Source organism: Haliotis cracherodii, unplaced genomic scaffold, assembly GCF_022045235.1.
Source record: "Haliotis cracherodii isolate W230 unplaced genomic scaffold, xgHalCrac1.p SCAF_4, whole genome shotgun sequence".
Taxonomy (NCBI): domain Eukaryota; kingdom Metazoa; phylum Mollusca; class Gastropoda; order Lepetellida; family Haliotidae; genus Haliotis; species Haliotis cracherodii.
Genome location: NW_027266297.1, coordinates 69,457,125 through 69,479,596, shown reverse-complemented (window position 1 = coordinate 69,479,596; position 22,472 = coordinate 69,457,125). Strand labels below are relative to the sequence as shown.

At 42.0% G+C, this 22,472-nt stretch overlaps 1 protein-coding gene across 3 annotated transcripts in view; it reads right to left on the bottom strand.

The window, feature by feature from the left end:
• LOC139479198 (protein FAM135A-like) overlaps positions 1-21,147 on the bottom strand; it is a 64,634-nt gene extending 43,487 nt beyond the window's left edge. For all 3 annotated transcript variants that reach the window (XM_071262037.1, XM_071262038.1, XM_071262039.1), the window contains exon 1: positions 21,021-21,147. The gene's annotated coding sequence lies outside the window, so the exon portion shown is untranslated. The remainder of the gene's footprint in view (positions 1-21,020) is intronic.
• Positions 21,148-22,472: the final 1,325 nt, after the last annotated feature.

Sequence of the window (22,472 nt, the reverse complement as noted above, 5' to 3'; positions counted from 1 at the left end):
ATCAACCAGGAAAAGATGAGCATTTTAGCATCACTTGGTAGAACCGACTTGTCAGCATATGTTCACATATCACAGGTCAACATCAGTGTTTATCACAAGAACAGTCTGGAAGTACCATTTGTGTCAGGTCTATCTGCTACCATGGTGTTAGGTTACTGTGTACAGTCATTCAACAAGTTCAAGTCTGATGGTGCCAACATCTCTCCATAGGTCAAATGGTGAAGTCAGACTGCTCACTTATATCATGTAAAACACGTTAACGTCTGATGGTGCAAACATCTATCCATAGAACATAGGTTCAAGTCTGTTGGTGCCCCACTGTATCCTGAGTTGTATGGAACTGTCGGACTTGCCAGTTTGGTTGAAAGATGCTTGTATCACACACTGAAGATCCTTGGTGGACCTGAAGCCAGTCTAACCCACTGGACTGACTGCCAGTCCCACATAACTGAGGCAGGTTTAAGACACTGGACCTATATCTGTGGAGGATTGTTACGACCACACCCATGCTTAGTGTGAACCAACAACGACAAATACCGACAAAAATCAATCAAGGAAAATCTAGTGCTGTGTTCACCAGTGAGTTGGATAAAGGATTTATCTGGAACAATCAATTCCATTTTCATGTATCAGGGAGAGTCAGAACTATGTCAGCTAAATAAGGATTGTCTTTAATCATGCTGATCAAAACACTGGGAAACAAGATACATGTAGTTTAAACAATTATAAATATTTACACACACACACAGACACACACACACAGACAGACAGACAGACAGACAGACAGACAGACAGACACGCAAACACACATATATATATATGAACTAGGGTTCACATAGTTTTCCTGTACATAATCAGTCATCACTGGACAATTATTACAATTTATCAATATCTAACTTGATGAGTGGGCCTTGTAATAATAAATGTATGTATCATTGACTGATAAATGTATGTAGTGTTAATATATATTAACACTACATACATTTATTGACCCATGAAGATCCGGGTTAGAATTGGCCTTCAGCAACCCATGCTTGCCGTAAAAGGTGACTGTGCTTGTCGGAAGAGGCGACTAATGGGATTGGGTGGTCAGGCTCGCTGACTTGGTTGATGCATGTCATTGTATCTCAATTGCGTAGATTGATGCTTATGATATCAATCCTGGATTGTCTGGTCCAGACTCGATTATTTACAGACCGCCTGGGTGCTGACTGGGTGCTGCCTGGGTGCTGCCTGGGTGCTGACTGGGTGCTGCCTGGGTGCTGACTGGGTGCTGACTGGGTGCTGACTGGGTGCTGCCTGGGTGCTGCCTGGGTGCTGACTGGGTGCTGCCTGGGTGCTGACTGGGTGCTGACTGGGTGCTGCCTGGGTGCTGACTGGGTGCTGCCTGGGTGCTGACTGGGTGCTGACTGGGTGCTGACTGGGTGCTGCCTGGGTGCTGACTGGGTGCTGACTGGGTGCTGCTCTGATCGTTGAAACTGTGCAGGTCGTCAAGCATCAGGAACCTGTTTTAACCTCCAGGAAGGGGAATCCCCTTACTGGAGGAAATTGTTTATTTGGGGGACAATTTCATGTGTCATATTTTTACACTATTTCTGATTTTCAAATTTAATCTTGGTCATGCATTTGTTTTTAAGCATGCCTAAAGTATTAAAATCTGCAAAGTTGCTTGTTGCCTTTACTTGTTCTGTAACATGTTTACATGTTAAACATGGGTTCATAGACTTGCCGGGGGCACAGGTGGCCCAGTCGTCTAAGGCGCCGCGATTCGCTGTGCAGAGTTGCGTCCCTTGGGCACGCCAGAAACCTATAATTGTGGGTTTGAATCCGGTTTGCCCCAATTATGCTTCTAGGTTTGTCAGCACCATACCTGTGCTCGTGGGTTTCACCGAAGTGGTAAACGTCTGAAACCTGCATCACTTATGGCTTTTCTCCCACATTAAGCTGACACACCGCGATATGACTGGAATACTGTTAAAAGTGGCGTTAAACCCAACTCACTCACTCACTCACTCATAGGCTTGCCCATATATTACCTTTTCGAGAATGTTGTACACTGTTGTGAGGAAGGCTTTAAACATGTTAAAGGAAGCTGATATGGTCTTGGGAGTCAGTAAACCTCAACTTACAAAAGGTGGTGGTTGTGATTGAAAAAAATGAAAAAAGAACCCTGTTGCCCTCAACATGGTGAAAGGGGTATTTTCATATTTGGAGAGAAAATTAAAATACAGATAGTCAACAAACATGACAGAAGTAGAACAAAACCTGGTAAATATGTCCTACTAATTATTGAACACATCCTCACATGCCCTGTTTACAGTCAGCAATATTCCAGAGGGACAAGCATAGGTTACTGGGGACGTATTCTATCATGGAAGCCCCATGGAGAGACAAGCATAGGTTACTGGGGACGTATTCTATCATGGAAGCCCCATGGAGAGACAAGCATAGGTTACTGGGGACGTATTCTATCATGGAAGCCCCATGGAGAGACAAGCATAGGTTACTGGGGACGTATTCTATCACGGAATCCCCATGGAGAGACAAGCATAGGTTATTGGAGACATATTTTAACCTGGAATCCCCATGGAGAGACAAGCATAGGTTACTCGAGACGTATTCTATCACAGAATCCCCATGGAGAGACAAGCATAGGTTACTGGGGACATATTCTATCACAGAATCCCCATGGAGAGACAAGCATAGGTTACTGGGGACGTATTCTATCACAGAACCCCCATGGAGAGACAAGCATAGGTTACTCGGGACGTATTTTAACCTGGAATCCCCATAGAGACAAGCATAGGTTACTGGATACGTATTCTATCACGGAATCCCCATAGAGACAAGCATAGGTTACTGGAGACGTATTCTATCACAGAATCCCCACGGAGAGACAAGCATAGGTTACTGGGGACGTAATCTATCACGGAATCCCCATAGAGACATGCATAGGTTACTGGAGACGTATTCTATCACGGAATCCCCATGGAGAGACAAGCATTGGTTACTGGGGACATATTCTATCACAGAATCCCCATGGAGAGACAAGCATAGGTTACTGGGGACGTATTCTATCACAGAACCCCCATGGAGAGACAAGCATAGGTTACTGGGGACGTAATCTATCACGGAATCCCCACAGAGACAAGCATAGGTTACTGGGGATGTATTCTATCATGGAATCCCACAGTACAGAAGAACATCAAAGTACTTGATTTGAATGTGAAACTACATATTCCTCAGTCCAAGCTTCAAGCTATTTGTGTCACAATTGACACTCCCTGCACATGTCTGTGAACAAGCAGGATGAAACAGCATACGAGCAACAGCTTCACCTCACAAAGTGTAGGAGAGTATGTGTGAAAACCTTCAACAATTACCAGTTCTTGTCGCAACTCGGCCAGTGTTTGTGATGTCCCACGACATGAAGGCTGCTGGCCTCCGGCCCAATGACCAAACAAAGGCCGACAACGACAAACAAGTGTGATAACTTTCCCAGCCTCCAGCCCAGGTGCATAGCATTACAGCACCCTGCCGGGTCACATCAGCACCATCTTGGAACAATAATACACCAGGTCTGTATTCCAGGTAGTGTGTTGGGTCATTATGGCTACATCAAACAGCAGGGTCACATGGTGAGAATATGAGTCTGGAATTAACCATTCTGACCCTTTAAACCACTGCCCCAAGTCATGTTAAGTGTCCGTTGGACAAGCAAACCCACCCAATCAGCATCCTTGCAGCCATTCGGCTCAGAAACATACCTTTTGAAATGATCATGCTGATACTACTGACAACAAAGTTGACAGTTATAGCTTCATGTGAGCTGTGAAAGTTGCTCGACCCCATATGAGTGTATCTACCCTGTGTGAGTGTATCTACCCTGTGTGAGTGTATCTACCCTGTGTGAGTGTATCTACCCCGTGTGAGTGTATCTACCCCGTGTGAGTGTATCTACCCTGTGTGAGTGTATCTACCCTGTGTGAGTGTATCTACCCCGTGTGAGTGTATCTACCCCGTGTGAGTGTATCTACCCGGTGTGAGTGTATCTACCCTGTGTGAGTGTACCTACCCTGTGTGAGTGTACCTACCCTGTGTGAGTGTCTACCCTGTGTGAGTGTGTCTACCCTGTGTGAGTGTATCTACCCTGTGTGAGTGTATCTACCCTGTGTGAGTGTACCTACCCTGCGTGAGTGTACCTACCCTGTGTGAGTGTGTCTACCCTGTGTGAGTGTATCTACCCTGTGTGAGTGTATCTACCCTGTGTGAGTGTATCTACCCTGTGTGAGTGTATCTACCCTGTGTGAGTGTACCTACCCTGTGTGAGTGTATCTACCCTGTGTGAGTGTACCTACCCTGTGTGAGTGTATCTACCCTGTGTGAGTGTATCTACCCTGTATGAGTGTATCTACCCTGCATGATTGTATCTACCCTGTGTGAGTGTATCTACCCTGTGTGAGTGTACCTACCCTGTGTGAGTGTACCTACCCCATGTGAGTGTACCTACCCTGTGTGAGTGTCTACCCTGTGTGAGTGTATCTACCCTGTGAGTGTATCTACCCTGTATGAGTGTATCTACCCTGTGTGAGTGTATCTACCCTGTGTGAGTGTATCTACCCTGTGTGAGTGTATCTACCCTGTGTGAGTGTACCTACCCCATGTGAGTGTACCTACCCTGTGTGAGTGTCTACCCTGTGTGAGTGTATCTACCCTGTGAGTGTATCTACCCTGTATGAGTGTATCTACCCTGTGTGAGTGTATCTACCCTGTATGAGTGTATCTACCCTGCATGATTGTATCTACCCTGTGTGAGTGTATCTACCCTGTGTGAGTGTATCTACCCTGTGTGAGTGTATCTACCCTGTGTGAGTGTACCTACCCTGTGTGAGTGTATCTACCCTGTGTGAGTGTACCTACCCTGTGTGAGTGTGTCTACCCTGTGTGAGTGTATCTACCCTGTGTGAGTGTACCTACCCTGTGTGAGTGTATCTACCCTGTGTGAGTGTATCTACCCTGTGTGAGTGTACCTACCCTGTGTGAGTGTATCTACCCTGTGAGTGTATCTACCCTGTATGAGTGTATCTACCCTGTGTGAGTGTATCTACCCTGTATGAGTGTATCTACCCTGCATGATTGTATCTACCCTGTGTGAGTGTATCTACCCTGTGTGAGTGTATCTACCCTGTGTGAGTGTATCTACCCTGTGTGAGTGTACCTACCCTGTGTGAGTGTATCTACCCTGTGTGAGTGTATCTACCCTGTGTGAGTGTGTCTACCCTGTGTGAGTGTATCTACCCTGTGTGAGTGTACCTACCCTGTGTGAGTGTATCTACCCTGTGTGAGTGTATCTACCCTGTGTGAGTGTATCTACCCTGTGTGAGTGTACCTACCCTGTATGACTGTATCTACCCTGTGTGAGTGTATCTACCCTGTGTGAGTGTATCTACCCTGTGTGAGTGTACCTACCCTGTGTGAGTGTATCTACCCTGTGTGAGTGTATCTACCCTGTGTGAGTGTATCTACCCTGTGTGAGTGTATCTACCCTGTGTGAGTGTACCTACCCTGTGTGAGTGTATCTACCCTGTGTGAGTGTATCTACCCTGTGTGAGTGTATCTACCCTGTGTGAGTGTATCTACCCTGTGTGAGTGTATCTACCCTGTGTCTGAAATCTAAACATATATACTACTAAAATTAAGTGAAAGACAACCCGATTCCTTCAAATTACTGTAGCTAATCTGTCATAATTAGCTTTACTATCATGAAAGAATTGGGAGTTCTCTAATCTCTTAAGTCATATAGAATATGTAGGTTTATTATCGGATGATGAACAGATCAACTCCCCACTGATTCCAGCATTCCCTTGCCACCTGCCGGTGAATGTAACTTGACCCGACTATGTCAAGATCAATGATGTTTTTCCTACTCTTCCACAAGCAGGGGCAGTCTCGGGAGTCCTGGTGACTCGGGATGGTCCAAGGGAGACCGCCTTACCAACTACACAATAAACAAGATCTGTAAAACTTTCTCTGACTGTTTAACTATGGATAAGACAAGACACGGACAGTAAATATTGATTGTGCATGCCCCCAAATGTTTCAGCTAAATTTGGTTTAATGACACAGTCATGCTCTGTGCATCTCATGGGGCGTGCAGGTCGAATTATTTGCGTCTATTTCCAAATGGGTATAGAAAGCAATATGTTGCATCCAGAAAAAAAAGTATTTGGCTTGTTTGACATTGACGAACTTGCATTTATAAAACTTGCAAGAACCGTGTTACAAAGGTTACTATATTATTAGTGGTATGCAAGAAGGGCTACAAGAGTTGTGCCCCTTTGTAAACAGGTGGTACAGGTTCTACTACACTTAATCAGAACCAGTTGTGACAGTGCAGTTTTTGTAGGTTGCCTTCAGTGCAGATCGGGAGACATCTGTAGGCTGTGATTAGATGATATTGTGTAGGATTTTTATGTCTTTTAAATGTACATCCATCTAGTTATTAAAACTGACCATGTTTTTCTATACCGGTATCTATTATGTCTTTTTCAACATGATGACTTATGCTGAATGTGACCACAGATATTTTCCTGTCCTCGGGTAAGAGTATTCGGCGTCACGGCAGTCATCACTTGTTTGTAAACATAACGGTCCGTTGGTTGAGAGTTTTACTCCAAGCATGGTTGTGGCCACCCATCACAGTGACGAGTTTTCACTTGTGGTAGCGTAGGGAACACTGTAAGCATGGTAAGGATCATGTGTATAATAGTAAGGAACGAGGGAGGCAGAAGCATGGCTAGTGACGACACAAGGGTGAGTTCGCGTTTGAATCAGTATTGAACAAACGTGGCGGGTGAAAGTGGCTTGTGTGAATGTTCCAGGACAGCTTCCAGTAGCTAGTGTATTTCTCACTAAACCATTTCACCCTGCTTACTCAACATTTTTGTGATAAGAATATTAGGAGCCGCTATAGTATCTATAATAGCCACTATAGGGTACCTAGCCCTAATGATCGTAAAGCTAGGGTTGATAGATCGTAAAGGGGATCCAAGGGCTAAGGTTAGAGTTGGGGGTAATCTACCCTAACACTGCAGCGGCATTTTGATGTGCTCAGCTCCAATATACCTTATCAACTGCATCCCTCTGCATAATGAAAATTAAAGAATCGAAAAAATGATATATGTATATTAGTTTATAATCATTTAGCCACTTGAATTACGAAAAAGTGAAATAAAAAATATATTGAAAATATAAGTGCTTTCGTAAACTATCTTTTGCTATAAAAAGTGCCATCGCAGGCTATATTTAGTAAACAAATATTTGAAACTCTCAACATCGCTGGGCTTATTCAATGACATTGTGTGTAGAGATGATAGATCACTGGGAGGAGCTTATGCACACTCGATGACCCTTGACGTCATAGGCCATTGTGTGACTGGAACAAAATACTACAAATATGTCATAAGGTGTTGTGACATGTTTCAAAAGTTTGTAGTACTGTATTTCAAAGGTAGGCCCAATAAATGTCACAATGAAAATAAAATGATTGTAGGAAAAGAAATCATTAAAGTTTCTACATTCTTGGACCCTCTGATGAATAACATTAACATATGATTCTGACATAAAACTCCTATTCCAACTGTGTAACATACATAAATACAGTGGTATTCCTACCTACATCTGTGATTGTGTGAAGCTGTTGTGTGCTGCAGATGGCCCAGCGTCATGGGCTGTATACACAGTGTGCTATTGCCCCTGCAGACACACCAATCAATACTGGGTGCATGTACACACTGCTGTAATACCACACATACCACACCACTAGGGAGATACTGGTATTTATTCCACGTTTTAAACAACAGATATCTCCCATGTTGTGTTTGAGGCTGAACTAGAGTAGCAGCCGGGGGTATGTAGGGTCAGTATTGATCTCAGCGTATATACATATGATTGATTTTCATCATCGATCAATAATCGGTAATCCTTCCTTGGCTTATTAATTGTATGCATGGAATGTATCCATAATTGATGCTGGTTGGGATAAATGTCATCAATATGCAGCTTAAGTAGATGTTGAACCATTCATAAAATACCAGGTTGTTAACCTGAAACCATGAACAATTTCAAGTCTATCAGGTATTTTTCAAATACAATTTGAAAATGATTTCAGCGCAATTCAAACTTCAAATGTTGGCGGGGAGAATGATATTTCCAAGAATCTGATAAGACTGATAAATGAGATCAATAACGTGTCAGGTTTAGGTAACGTACCAGCATTAAATCAACATTTTTATCTTTATTATTGACACATCTTGTTTACTTAAATATCCTTAAATATTGAAAAGATATTCTGATTATAAAACATGAGGAGTGTCTGGTTAGAGCTGGTCCCTAGCAGTCTATGCTGGTTGGACCAATTGACTAAATGGATTCGGTGATCAGGCTCGGTGACTTGGCTGATTGTGTGTCATTGTTCTCCAACACCTACATCAATCACTGGTCTGTTTGTTCAGACTATTTTCTGTCCACTGCCATGTAGCTCAAATATGGTGAAGTATGGCGTGAAACAACAAACAAAAAAAAAAAAATTTTGATTATTGTTTTGGCTACTCTGCCCCATATTTGCTGGTGTACAGTCACAAGAAACTACTTTAATACTGAGATTTAAACACAGGAAATACTTCATCATCTTCTTAAGTGTGCATGATTTTAAAACATACGCCAAAACTAATAGACATGATTGAGTGAGTGAGTGAGTGAGTGAGTGAGTGAGTGAGTGAGGAGTGAGTGAGTGAGTGAGTGAGTGAGTGGGGTTGAACGGTAACTTCTCTTATTGCCTACAGTGCACTTTGCCTACGGTGCACTTTGCCTACAGTGCACTTTGCCTACAGTGCACTTTGCCTACGGTGCACTTTGCCTACAGTGCACTTTGCCTACAGTGCACTTTGCCTACAGTGCACTTTGCCTACAGTGCACTTTGCCTACGGTGCACTTTGCCTACGGTGCACTTTGCCTACGGTGCACTTTGCCTACAGTGCACTTTGCCTACAGTGCACTTTGCCTACGGTGCACTTTGCCTACGGTGCACTTTGCCTACGGTGCACTTTGCCTACAGTGCACTTTGCCTACAAAACAGTTTCATTGTTCAGGGCACACAATAGCAAAACCGTCACCCCTATACCATAATGACCTCCTCCAAGCAATGCCATTCTCAACAACCAAGGAATAATGTCATACTTGTAGTTTTCTGTATATATATTAACATGATAAAAAATTGATAAAAAATATTTGACACTTCCTAAGTTCCCGGTAGATCTTCTTTCGAGGTGGAGGTCGGGCGCCTTGGAGGTACTGAGCAAGCTTATTTCATTCCATTCCCTTCATACTCAATATGCTGAATGACTTTTGTCTCATCGTAATTTGTTTAAACTCAAATTTGAATAAATGATGTAATTTTCTTTCCTTAGTCATAACAAGATAAATCCGCATTTGTATTTCATTCAGCTAGTCTTGGACTTTCGACCTTCACAGCAGGGGTTCATAGCTTGTTAAATAGTTTGGGGAAATTAACTTACTGTAAATTTAACCCGATGAACAAAGAGTTTGCCGTCTGTGATTTATGCAAGGCATGAAAAGTTTTCTTGTATATTCTGTTACAGGTGTTGAGCACGGGTAGCTAATCTAGTTAGGTCAGTTAATCGTATTGTCCTTTATTTGAAAATTGGTTTGTTTTAATCTTCTCAACAATTGGTTTGATCCCTGCCTGGTAATGAGATTTAGACATGGGCTCCATTGTCGTGGACCATGTTCCAAATAACTTAATCGTTAGTTAAACACCAGTTGGCAATGACAGGACTTCTTTTTACCTTATCATTCACCTTGATGTTAGAACAATTTCATGAAGAGCGTGTGTGGCCATCTGGATTCGAACCCGCGAAGTGCAAACAGAAGTCTTCTGCCACAGAGACATGGGAGAAAATACACAAAATTAACAACTAAATATTTACTTACATCAAGACAATTTAATTATCTGGTTATCAACTGCCAAATATGTGTTTAATGCAGTTTTACACAATATGTCACTCTATGCATTGTAGTATTTATGCGTAAGTTTGTTTGTTGTTTAACGCCGCACTCAGCAATATTCCAGCTATATGACGGCGGTCGGTAAATAATCGAGTCTGAACCAGACAATCCAGTGATTGACATATGCGTAAGTGATTTGATACCTTTTCGTTTAACGAAACATATAGAAAAAAAAGAAATTACTATTATCTTGATCAGGGCTATGTTTGCTCATAAAAGGCCCATGAACATGGACAAGTAATGTTTAGGTGATTGATGGTATGGTATATTTGTCCCCGGACATGCTTTACATAACCTGTGTCGGTAAAGTGCGAGGTGCACGTGCGAAAGGCTCGGTGACCATATTCTTGGGCATCACACAGGCCGACTCACACAGTGTTCTCACTGGTAAGCAAAGAGTTCCTGAATATATGTGAAAATACCTTCAGCAAAACAATGATTTTTAAGCATTTTAGGTGCTATAAATGTTGGACATGGTTTAGGTGGGGTAGAGCACTCAGGGTATGGTGTCTAATCGTTGAAATGGTCAGTTAAAGCCCGAGACGCGGACAGAAGGTGCTCGTGCTCTTACCTAAACATAGATAACACTATGAACATATTTATTTCTTTGTCAAAACTCATGACTTATCAAAATACAACATCTAATAAATATTTTTTTCTCTTACCAATTTTGGAGTTCCTCTTATTCTAGTTCAATCTTTCCCATGATTGGCTTTCTCACTGGTTGCTCGCGGGATTTAGATAACAATAGCTTGACTATAAACACAACTAGTTTTTAATTCTACAAAGGATTATTAACTTATGAAAACACACAGAGTTCCCCTTTTACCTTCTAGGTGTTGAGAGGAAATATATGAACAACAACATGTTTCAAAGCAACTCACAGGTTTTTCAACAGAGAGTCAAGTAATAATAACATACAAAAAACTTTGACCTTGTACACGATTAATGTAAGGGGTGCATTTTTCATAGTGTAGGCAAAGTGCACTACAAACAAGCTTTGCTGTACACGATCAGCACTGTATGCAAACAGAGATGGAACCAGTGCTGCCAAAATCAGCCCCCCGCCAGAGTATACCCGGGTAGATTCTGGGGACTTTCCCCCCTTTCCCAGAATCTACACTTAAAGGGTATAATCTAGGAGTTCCCAGAATCAACCCCAGGGTAGATAATTATAAATTGTTATCAAATCCAAAAATTCAAAGTGTTGTTTTACACATGCAAGAAGAGTGTGAGTGAGTGAGTTGGGTTTAACGCTGCTTTTAACAGTATTCCAGTTATATCGCGGTGTGTCAGCTTAACATAATCGGGGCGAACCTGGATTCAAACCCACAATCATAGGTTTCTGGCGTGCCCAAGGGACGCAACTCTGCACAGCAAATCGCGGTGTCTGAGATGACTGGGCCACCTGTGCCCCCACATGCAAGAAGAAATCTGAAGATTTTGTCTTCTCAATTTATATAACAGAATATGAATGTTTTAAAACTAACTGTGTACTGAATAGGCATACATGTAAACTTAATCAGACAACAATGTTGTTACAGCAATTGACCAGAAGAGATCAAGACTGAGTTAGATGCATCCCCAAAAAGAAAACTTCATGTACATTTATGAAATAAAAATGTTTAAATTGAACAGGGCTGGAGTAGATTCTGGGATCTCCTAGGTTATAGTTATAACCTGGGGTAGATTCTGGGAGCTCCCAGATTATAAATAGGGGTAGATTCTGGGAACTCCCAGAGTATACGCAGGGGGTAGATTCTGGGAACTCCCAGAGTATACGCAGGGGGTAGATTCTGGGAACTCCCAGAGTATACGCAGGGGGTTGATTCTGGGAACTCCCAGAGTATACGCAGGGGGTTGATTCTGGGAACTCCCAGAGTATACGCAGGGGGTTGATTCTGGGAAAGGGGGGTGGGGGGGTGGGGGGGGTGGGGAGATTCTGTGAGCCGGTTTAACATCGCTTTGAACAATATTTCAGTTACATAATAACGTGTCAGCTGGATGTGGGATTAAAGCCTGAAGAGATGGATGCAGAGATGTACCACTTGAAGCCAACAAGAACAGGTATGGTATGCTGACAAACCAGGAAACAATTGGGGTGAACTGAGATTCAATCATAGGTTTCTATTGTGCCAAAGAGATGCAACTCAACACAGTGAGATGACTGGGCCACCAGTGCTATCCTTGAATAACTTAAATATTTAAAACTGTTCCTCAGTTCCTGTACCTTCATACAGTCTACAGTTAGCTGGGCTAGTTCAAGGATAATCCTAGCTGGTACCTTCATACAGTCTACAGTTAGATGGGCTGGTCAAAGGATAATCCTAGCCGGTACCTTCATACAATCTACAGTTAGATGGGCTAGTTCAAGGATAATCCTAGCCGGTACCTTCATACAGTCTACAGTTAGATGGGCTACTCAAAGGATAATCCTAGCCACTGTCTACAGTTAGCTGGGCTAGTCAAAGGATAATCCTAGCTGATACCTTCATACAGTCTACAGTTAGATGGGCTACTCAAAGGATAATCCTAGCCACTGTCTACAGTTAGATGGGCTATTCAAAGGATAATCCTAGCCACTGCCTAAAGTAAGCTGGGCTAGTCAAAGAATAATCCTAGCTGATACCTTCATACAGTCTACAGTTAGATGGGCTACTCAAAGGATAATCCTAGCCACTGTCTACAGTTAGCTGGGCTAGTCAAAGGATAATCCTAGCCACTGTCTACAGTTAGATGGGCTACTCAAAGGATAATCCTAGCCACTGTCTACAGTTAGCTGGGCTAGTCAAAGGATAATCCTAGCCACTGCCTACAGTAAACTGGGCTAGTCAAAGGATAATCCTAGCCGATACCTTCATACAGTCTACAGTTAGATGGGCTACGCAAAGGATAATCCTAGCCACTGTCTACAGTTAGATGGGCTATTCAAAGGATAATCCTAGCCACTGCCTAAAGTAAGCTGGGCTAGTCAAAGAATAATCCTAGCTGATACCTTCATACAGTCTACAGTTAGATGGGCTACTCAAAGGATAATCCTAGCCACTGTCTACAGTTAGCTGGGCTAGTCAAAGGATAATCCTAGCCACAGTCTACAGTTAGATGGGCTACTCAAAGGATAATCCTAGCCACTGTCTACAGTTAGCTGGGCTAGTCAAAGAATAATCCTAGCTGATACCTTCATACAGTCTACAGTTAGCTGGGCTAGTCAAAGAATAATCCTAGCTGATACCTTCATACAGTCTACAGTTAGCTGGGCTAGTCAAAGAATAATCCTAGCTGATACCTTCATACAGTCTACAGTTAGATGGGCTACTCAAAGGATAATCCTAGCCACTGTCTACAGTTAGCTGGGCTAGTCAAAGAATAATCCTAGCCGGTACCTTCATACAGTCTACAGTTAGCTGGGCTACTCAAAGGATAATCCTAGCCACTGCCTACAGTAAACTGGGCTAGTCAAAGGATAATCCTAGCCGATACCTTCATACAGTCTACAGTTAGATGGGCTACGCAAAGGATAATCCTAGCCACTGTCTACAGTAAGCTGGGCTAGTCAAAGAATAATCCTAGCCGGTACCTTCATACAGTCTACAGTTAGCTGGGCTACTCAAAGGATAATCCTAGCCACTGCCTACAGTAAACTGGGCTAGTCAAAGGATAATCCTAGCCGATACCTTCATACAGTCTACAGTTAGATGGGCTACGCAAAGGATAATCCTAGCCACTGCCTACAGTAAACTGGGCTAGTCAAAGGATAATCCTAGCCGATACCTTCATACAGTCTACAGTTAGATGGGCTACGCAAAGGATAATCCTAGCCACTGTCTACAGTAAGCTGGGCTAGTCAAAGGATAATCCTAGCCGATACCTTCATACAGTCTACAGTTAGATGGGCTACTCCAAGGATAATCCTAGCCAATACCTTCATACATTCTACAGTTAGCTGGGCTAGTTCAAGGATAATCCTAGCCAATACCTTCATACTGTCTACAGTTAGCTGGGCTGGTCAAAGGATAATCCTAGCCGGTACGTTCATACAGTCTACAGTTGGCTGGGCTAGTTCAAGGATAATCCTAGCCGATACCTTAATACAGTCTACAGTTAGCTGGGCTAGTCAAAGGATAATCCTAGCCGATACCTTCATACAGTCTACAGTTAGATGGGCTAGTCAAAGGATAATCCTAGCCGATACCTTCATACAGTCTACAGTTAGCTGAGCTAGTCAAAGATAATCCTAGCCACTGCCTACAGTAAGCTGAGCTAGTCAAAGGATAATCCTAGCCACTGCCTACAGTAAGCTGGGCTAGTCAAAGGATAATCCTAGCCACTGCCTACAGTAAGCTGGGCTAGTCAAAGGATAATCCTAGCCACTGCCTACAGTAAGCTGAGCTAGTCAAAGGATAATCCTAGCCACTGCCTACAGTAAGCTGGGCTAGTCAAAGGACAATCCTAGCCACTGTCTACAGTTAGATTGGCTACTCCAAGGATAATCCTAGCCGGTACCTTCATACTGTCTACAGTTAATTGGGCTACTCCAAGGATAATCCTAGCCACTGTCTACAGTAAGCTGGGCTACTCCAAGGATAATCCTAGCCGGTACCTTCATACAGTCTACAGTAAGCTGGGCTACTCCAAGGATAATCCTAGCCGATACCTTCATACAGTCTACAGTAAGCTGGGCTACTCCAAGGATAATCCTAGCCGGTACCTTCATACAGTCTACAGTTAGCTGGGCTAGTCAAAGGATAATCCTAGCCGATAGCTTCATACAGTCTACAGTTAGCTGGGCTAGTCAAAGGATAATCCTAGCCGGTACCTTCATACAGTCTACAGTTAGCTGGACTAGTCTGGGACAAATATCACCAGTGTAGTGTGGATCATCAATCCAGCATGTCCTATTTGCATCAGCAATTCTTTTTTATGGTATCAATTTGGGGAAAGAAAAATCAGACACTTTAGAAAAATTGACTTTGTAGTGAGTTCACACTTAATTGATCATGCAGATATGACAATAAAAACCTCTGCTAACTCACATTACATTATCTGTATCAATCAATATTTTTTGGAATGATAACATAAGCAAACATCACTGACAGGAAGGAAATTTTCTTTGTGGGCCTTCGGCCGTATGATTACAAATTTTATAGTCCATTTCTGGCATTCATGGGTCATTAACTTCATTCTACATGTTCTATAGGCCACTGATAATTACAATGGGCCATAAACTCGATATAATTTAAAAATGATTGCAGCTGACAAAATGTCATTCTTTATGTTCTTAAAGTTAAACTTCCAAGGTCCACAAATATCATGCCAACTTACAAACGAAACTACGGTCGTCCCTCGCTATAACACTCTTAATGCTGTTGCGGATTTGCTCAAACCACTGGGTAATCAATGGTACAAATACATTTCAATATTTTCCTCACAAACAAACACCTTCACATCACTGTAAACAGCACATCATCAAATCTGTACTGAATTATGCAAGTTAATTAATCCTGTTGTTGCACTATATGGTAAAAAAAAGTGTTCATTGTACACATGGTTTACATTTGTAATCCATTTTTAAAATTTTATTCAAATTTTAATTCAATATTGTTTGCAATGATATTTTTGTAGAAATCATGTGTGAACTGATCAGCTCATCTTTAATTACAGAACTATTATCAGCTTACGTTACTGACATCCTGCAAACCTTGTCGTCACAGAATGGATACACATATGATCATGATGATAAATGCCATACTTTGACTCACTTAACATGCTAAAAGTAATATTTGTTGTAGTTTGACTCTTTTATGTCAACATATTGTTTTCGAGATCAAGACAGACCATGATTAGGGTCTATGACTCTAAAACTCAGGCCAAAGCTTATTAATACCTTGGAACAAGCTCATGCTGAATCAGCCAGATGTGCCTACATCATAAAAATTATGAATTCTTTTTCACACAGTGTATGCTGGTGTATCGGCTTACCAATGAATAAAATGTGCATACATTATATATAACATACACTGTGAGTCCTGTATTACAGTTTGTGTCAATTACAGGCAAAGCTGAACAACGACAAAATATACCGGATGAAGAAATGTTCTTTGTGTTTGTCTACATAATTTCATATCCGGTAAACAAAATATAACCACTTTTGTCAACCATGTTAACTGTAGCTTCCTTCCCAATCTTTTCACATGTTTTCATCCTCCAACTGCAGGATGTGATAAATACATCCATGGAACAACCGAGGTCAGTCTTCTGAAAACACCACCTGCTGGTCTGAGGAGCACCTGTTTGCCTGGCCAGTACATGTGTACTCCTCCCCTGTCTCCCCCTGCCGCCCTCCACACAAATGTCAGTGACTCACAGAGCACCACAGTCTGGGAGTTCTGTGGGCTAAACTTAGCCCATACCTCCATACTATAACCGTAATTCTATCTACCATGTCTACAGTTAGCTGGCTACTCCAAGGATAATCCTAGCCACTGTCTACAGTTAGTTGGCTACTCCAAGGATAATCCTAGCCACTGTCTACAGGTAGCTTGGCTAGTCCAAGGATAATCCTAGCCACTGTCTACAGTTAGCTGGCTAGTCCAAGGATAATCCTAGCCACTGTCTACAGTTAGCTGGGCTAGTCCAAGGATAATCCTAGCCACTGTCTACAGTTAGCTGGCTAGTGCATGGATAATCCTACCCACTGTCTACCGTTAGCTGGGCTAATACTAACCACAGTCTACAGTTAGCTTGGCTAGTCCAAGGATAATCCTAGCCACTGTCTACCGTTAGCTGGGCTAATACTAACCACTGTCTACAGTTAGCTGGGCTATTCCAAGGATAATCCTACGCACTGTCTACAGTTAGCTGGGCTAGTCCAAGGATAATCCTAGCCACTGTCTACAGTTAGCTGGGCTAGTCCAAGGATAATCCTAGCCACTGTCTACAGTTAGCTGGCTAGTGCATGGATAATCCTAGCCACTGTCTACAGTTAGCTGTCTACTGCATGGATAATCCTAGCCACTGTCTACAGTTAGCTGTCTAGTGCATGGATAATCCTACCCACAGTCTACAGTTAGCTTGGCTAGTCTAAGGATCATCCTAGCCACTGTCTACCGTTAGCTGGGCTAATACTAACCACTGCCTACAGTTAGCTGGGCTAGTCCAAGGACTATCCTAGCCACTGTCTACCGTTAGCTGGGCTAGTCCAAGGATAATACTAGCTGGTACCTTCATACTGTCTACAGATAGCTGGGCTAGTCCAAGGACAATTATAACCACTGTCTACCATTAGATGGGCTAGTCCAAGGACAATTATAACCACTGTCTACCATTAGATGGGCTAGTCCAAGGACAATTATAACCACTGTCAACAGTTAGCTGGGCTAGTCCAAGGACAATTATAACCACTGTCAACAGTTAGCTGGTCTAGTCCAAGGACAATTATAACCGCTGTCAACAGTTAGCTGGGCTAGTCCAAGGACAATTATAACCACTGTCAACAGTTAGCTGGGCTAGTCCAAGGACAATTATAACCACTGTCAACAGTTAGCTGGGCTAGTCCAAGGACAATTATAACCACTGTCTACCGTTAGCTGGGCTTGTCCAAGCACAATTATAACCACTGTCAACAGTTAGCTGGGCTTGTCCAAGGACAATTATAACCACTGTCAACAGTTAGCTGGGCTAGTCCAAGGACAATTATAACCACTGTCTACCGTTAACATGGCTTGTCCAAGACAATTATAACCACTGTCAACAGTTAGCTGGGCTAGACCAAAGACAATTATAACCACTGTCAACAGTTAGCTGGGCTAGTCCAAGGACAATTATAACCACTGTCTACCGTTAGTTCGGCTTGTCCAAGGACAATTATAACCACTGTCAACAGTTAGCTGGGCTTGTCCAAGGACAATTATAACCACTGTCAACAGTTAGCTGGGCTAGTCCAAGGACAATTATAACCACTGTCTACCGTTAGCACGGCTTGTCCAAGACAATTATAACCACTGTCAACAGTTAGCTGGGCTAGACCAAAGACAATTATAACCACTGTCAACAGTTAGCTGGGCTAGTCCAAGGACAATTATAGCCAATGTAGACTTATTATGAAACTAAATGTGGATAATAAATCTAGTATATCCTTTCAGCATCAGCAATGTTTTTGATATTTTCAAATTTTGAAAAGAAAAATTAGACATTTTGGAACAAATGACTCCAGAGTTTGCAAACGTAAAAGGTATTTCCAAAATGTTCTACTCACATTACATTATCTTTACTGATCGGGGGGCACAGGTGGCCCAGTCGCCTAAGGCACCGCCATTCGCTGTGCAGAGTTGCGTCCCTTGGGCACGCCAGAAACCTATGATTGTGGGTTCGAATCCTGGTTCGCCCCAATTATGTTTCTAGGTTTGTCAGCACTATACCCGTGCTCATGGGTTTCAACGAATTGGTAAATGTCTGAGACATGCATCACTTCAGGCTTTCCTCCCACATTAAGCTGACACGCCGTGATATAAATGGAATACTGTTAGCGGCGTTAAACCCAACTCACCCTCTCACTCTTTACTGATCAATCGGTTCAAAACTGATTTCTGAATACATACGAACATTGTCTCACAAACCAAACTGCTGGCCTATCTGTGCAACAGGTCCTGATTTCTCGACAGCCTCTTAAAGTGAATGAATGTTGTTTGCCCTGAAAGTCAGGAATATATCCAGATCTACCAAGAATGCCTGAATATAATGGAATCTGGGTGCTGTAAACTAATGGTCCACATCATCCTCGATGTCTATTCTGGATTCATGAGTTTATAGTTTGAAGTTGTGTAATGTAGGGCTCCAACGAGTATTCAAGTACTTGGGGCCGGTTGGTATCAGCGTAACTCAAGTCTGTACTGAGTACTCGTGAAGGGGAGGTAACTCTAATTCAATATTTTGTCAATTTCAAAAAAATGTACGTAATCAAAGAAAGACGTCTCATTAATTTAGTCAAACAATTGACATTACCAGGAAGGTGGTGTTTACAGCATATAGAATTGATAGTAATTATTCTGAAATTTCATTGGATGAATGTTCTGTCAGTTATCCAATCACATACAAGCTTATGTTAACAGGCACATTCTAAAAGACTGTTGCAAACAGATATCAAATGATTAATATTTCAAACTACTTTCCTGTTGTTACAAATACATAGAGCAAGTTTCTGGCCACAGTAGATAAATAAGTTGTCAGTGTATTCATTTTGTAGCATGTTGTATAGTTGCCCGAGACATTTTCATGTATGTCAGTGACAGCGTCATTACCTTACACAATGTGCTTAGGTCAACATATTCCAGAAAATTACGATTATGAAAATCTAACACACAGGTGGGTTTATCGACATGTTATGTAACAAAGCTCCAGATAACTTTCTGAGCAATTGTGTGTTTACTCTAGGGTTTCTATTTTAATTGGGTTATTACATTTTTCATTGGGTAACCAATATTTTTTCACTCATCTATTCATCACTCTATTGGGTATTTCCAAAAAAGAGGGAACATTTTAAGATTTAAAATATATGAAATTATGTTTTAGCTGTATACCATGATAATTGTTCTATATAGGCTTGACTCTTAAAGTAAATTGGATCGTAATTGTGTTTCGGAATTTAGCTCCTTTGTACGCATGCTGAAAAAGCTTCATTGGGTATTTACGCATGCTGTTTTTACACATTAGAGTTTTTCATTTAATGCATACGTTACTGTACGCAAGTTAATTGAAAGTAATTGGGTTTTGAATATTTTTGGGGGGTATGTTACGCAAATACGCTGCTTATCTGAAGCTCTGATTTAAATTAAGTAATATTATCTACTTTTATTCCCTGGAAAAAGGAAGTTACACAAGTTCTTACTCTTTCTAGTATCGGGTACTCATGCAGAAGTCGAGTTTCGTCCCCTGGGTACTCGAGTCAAAATATGCTTACTGACAAAAGAAACGCAAATACCATTCTTTTTGGTTAATATATGAAGAATTATTCATATTTAAGAAATTTTATATTGGTTGGATGCACAAACGTACATACTGCTGTGTTGTGTAAACCGTCGCTCATGAACGCATCACATGTGATGTCACAGATCCATGATTTGTCTTCTGCAGGATTAGCTTGTAAAGTTTGGAAATCACATAAATATCGTGATAAGAATAAAGACACTCTGTGGTAACACTTGACTGATTGTTAGTTTTGTCATTAATTGGTACACACTGGAAACATCTCTTCTTTATGAACATACTTCTCTATATGTTCCTATGGTTCATGTTTCTTTTGGTGATGAGCATATTTGGATCTGCTGAAGCCCTCATGTTAATTGTCCTTTACCATGCAGAGGGATATCCAGAATTTGGAAAATGGGAGTTTGGATGTGGGCACATTACCCAAGTCACCAAGTGAACGAATACATGTCTGGGAAACTGACACAGCCCATGCATAAGGTGTTTGCAAGCAAAAACATACTTGTCCATGCCACTGATAATAAAATACACCATCATACAAAACAACGGGCTAAAGTTTTTTGGTGTTGTCAGCTGACACTGACAACATACTTAGCTCAAGGAGAAGATGACATCAGCGTGGTGACAGCGTTCTTCCTCATTAACCTCGACTAACCAAACAATCAATCATACAAACTTTCTATCGATTTCCCCCGATAATACTAGATCCTGATTGAGCAGTGTGTCAACGTGTTATACTTATCGACTAACGAATGACCTGTCGGCCCAACCAACACGTACTGGCTGTGCTATTTCTAGGATTTCCATGTGTCCCCACAATCACTTTAGCGGCATCTTTTCTTATATCCATACACACAGATTCAGAACATCGGTCAGAAGGAATTCCTAAACATCCCATTCTAGGCACTGACATAGAGGTTATTAAAGGATCTGGATCGAAAACTGTTGGTTACCTGGCAAAACAATTCGTGATGGCGGGCTTCCCTAACACAGAATATCCCGAATAGTCTTCATTTGTTGTTATAACTGAAAATCTTCAGCTTTGAGTCTACGATGACAGCGATCAACAATCAGCAGGAACTCAACTTGCGCATGCGTTTGAAAGAGTTATCCCCCTTCTTCAGCAGGTGCCCGTTCTCTCGGGTTTTAGCGGGAAAGTTCGGCAATTTCCGCCGTTCACTACCCTCATGATGGAAAATCGTTTCATTATCGCTGTATTTTATCTCTGATAATATCAATTGATAAGAGAAGAAAATTATGTCATATGGTCTTAGGGAAAAAACCTTACTAAACACAATCTGTTAAAATCGATAAATAATTGTTGAATTTGTGTTACACAACTGCTTGAAAGAAACAATTTTCTAGGCAATTATACATTTTATTATACAAATGTTATTCTGCGTTATCACAAGGACTGATCACGAAAGATTAAGTTTTGCAAGAATGTATCCATACGCCGCTTGTGGAAAACCTCTAATTTTGCAAACAATATACACTGTTATCATTGACAATCAGATAACCATTTATATTCATTCATGTGTATGGCCAGGTGAGAAGATAACGGCACAGGTGGTTCCCGGGGCGCTGACAGGTGGGTGATCGCCTCATCAGCATGACGTCATTAGCCCCGATCGAGGCGTGACTGTAGACCTCGGTTAATGAATTGAATTGTTTATTGGAGTGTGCTATGGATGGATAAAATGTTGATCAAATTGGATTATGCATGAACTTTGGATGGTGGTTATGATACAAGCACTATGTACACTTCCTGAATTGGTCAGACATTATGTACATATTTCCTGAACTAGTGGCAATCTTTTCGTACACATTTCCTGAAACGACACTTCACAATGACAGTGCCCCCCCCCCCCCCCCCCCCAACCCCCCACCCCCCACCCCCTCTCCCCCAGCAATGCCAGGATTGTTGTAACAACGATTGATAACACCTTGTGATTTCCTCATGGCATTCATCATACACATTCCCCGAAATAACATATTTCTATTGAATTCTACTTTTAATGAGCCATAATGTTTGGGGTGTCAGAGATATTTCTTAGATTCAAGAGCAGTACTTCACGATAACATCTTGGACAAAGACGCTTTAAGTCCTTATGATCCTCAGCGACGCTTTAAGTCCTTATGATCCTCAGCGACGCTTTGAGTCCTTATGATCCTCAGCGACGCTTTGAGTCCTTATGATCCTCAGAGACGCTTTAAGTCCTTTGGGGCGGTCGGGTAGTCTGGCGGTTAAAGCGTTGGCTCGTCACACCGAAGACCCGGGTTCGATTCACCGATATAGGTACAATTTGTGAAGCCCATTTCTGGTGTCCCCCGCCGTGATATTGCTGGAATATTGGCACAAGCGGCGTAAAATCAAACCCACTCAATCATTTAAGTCCTGGGTC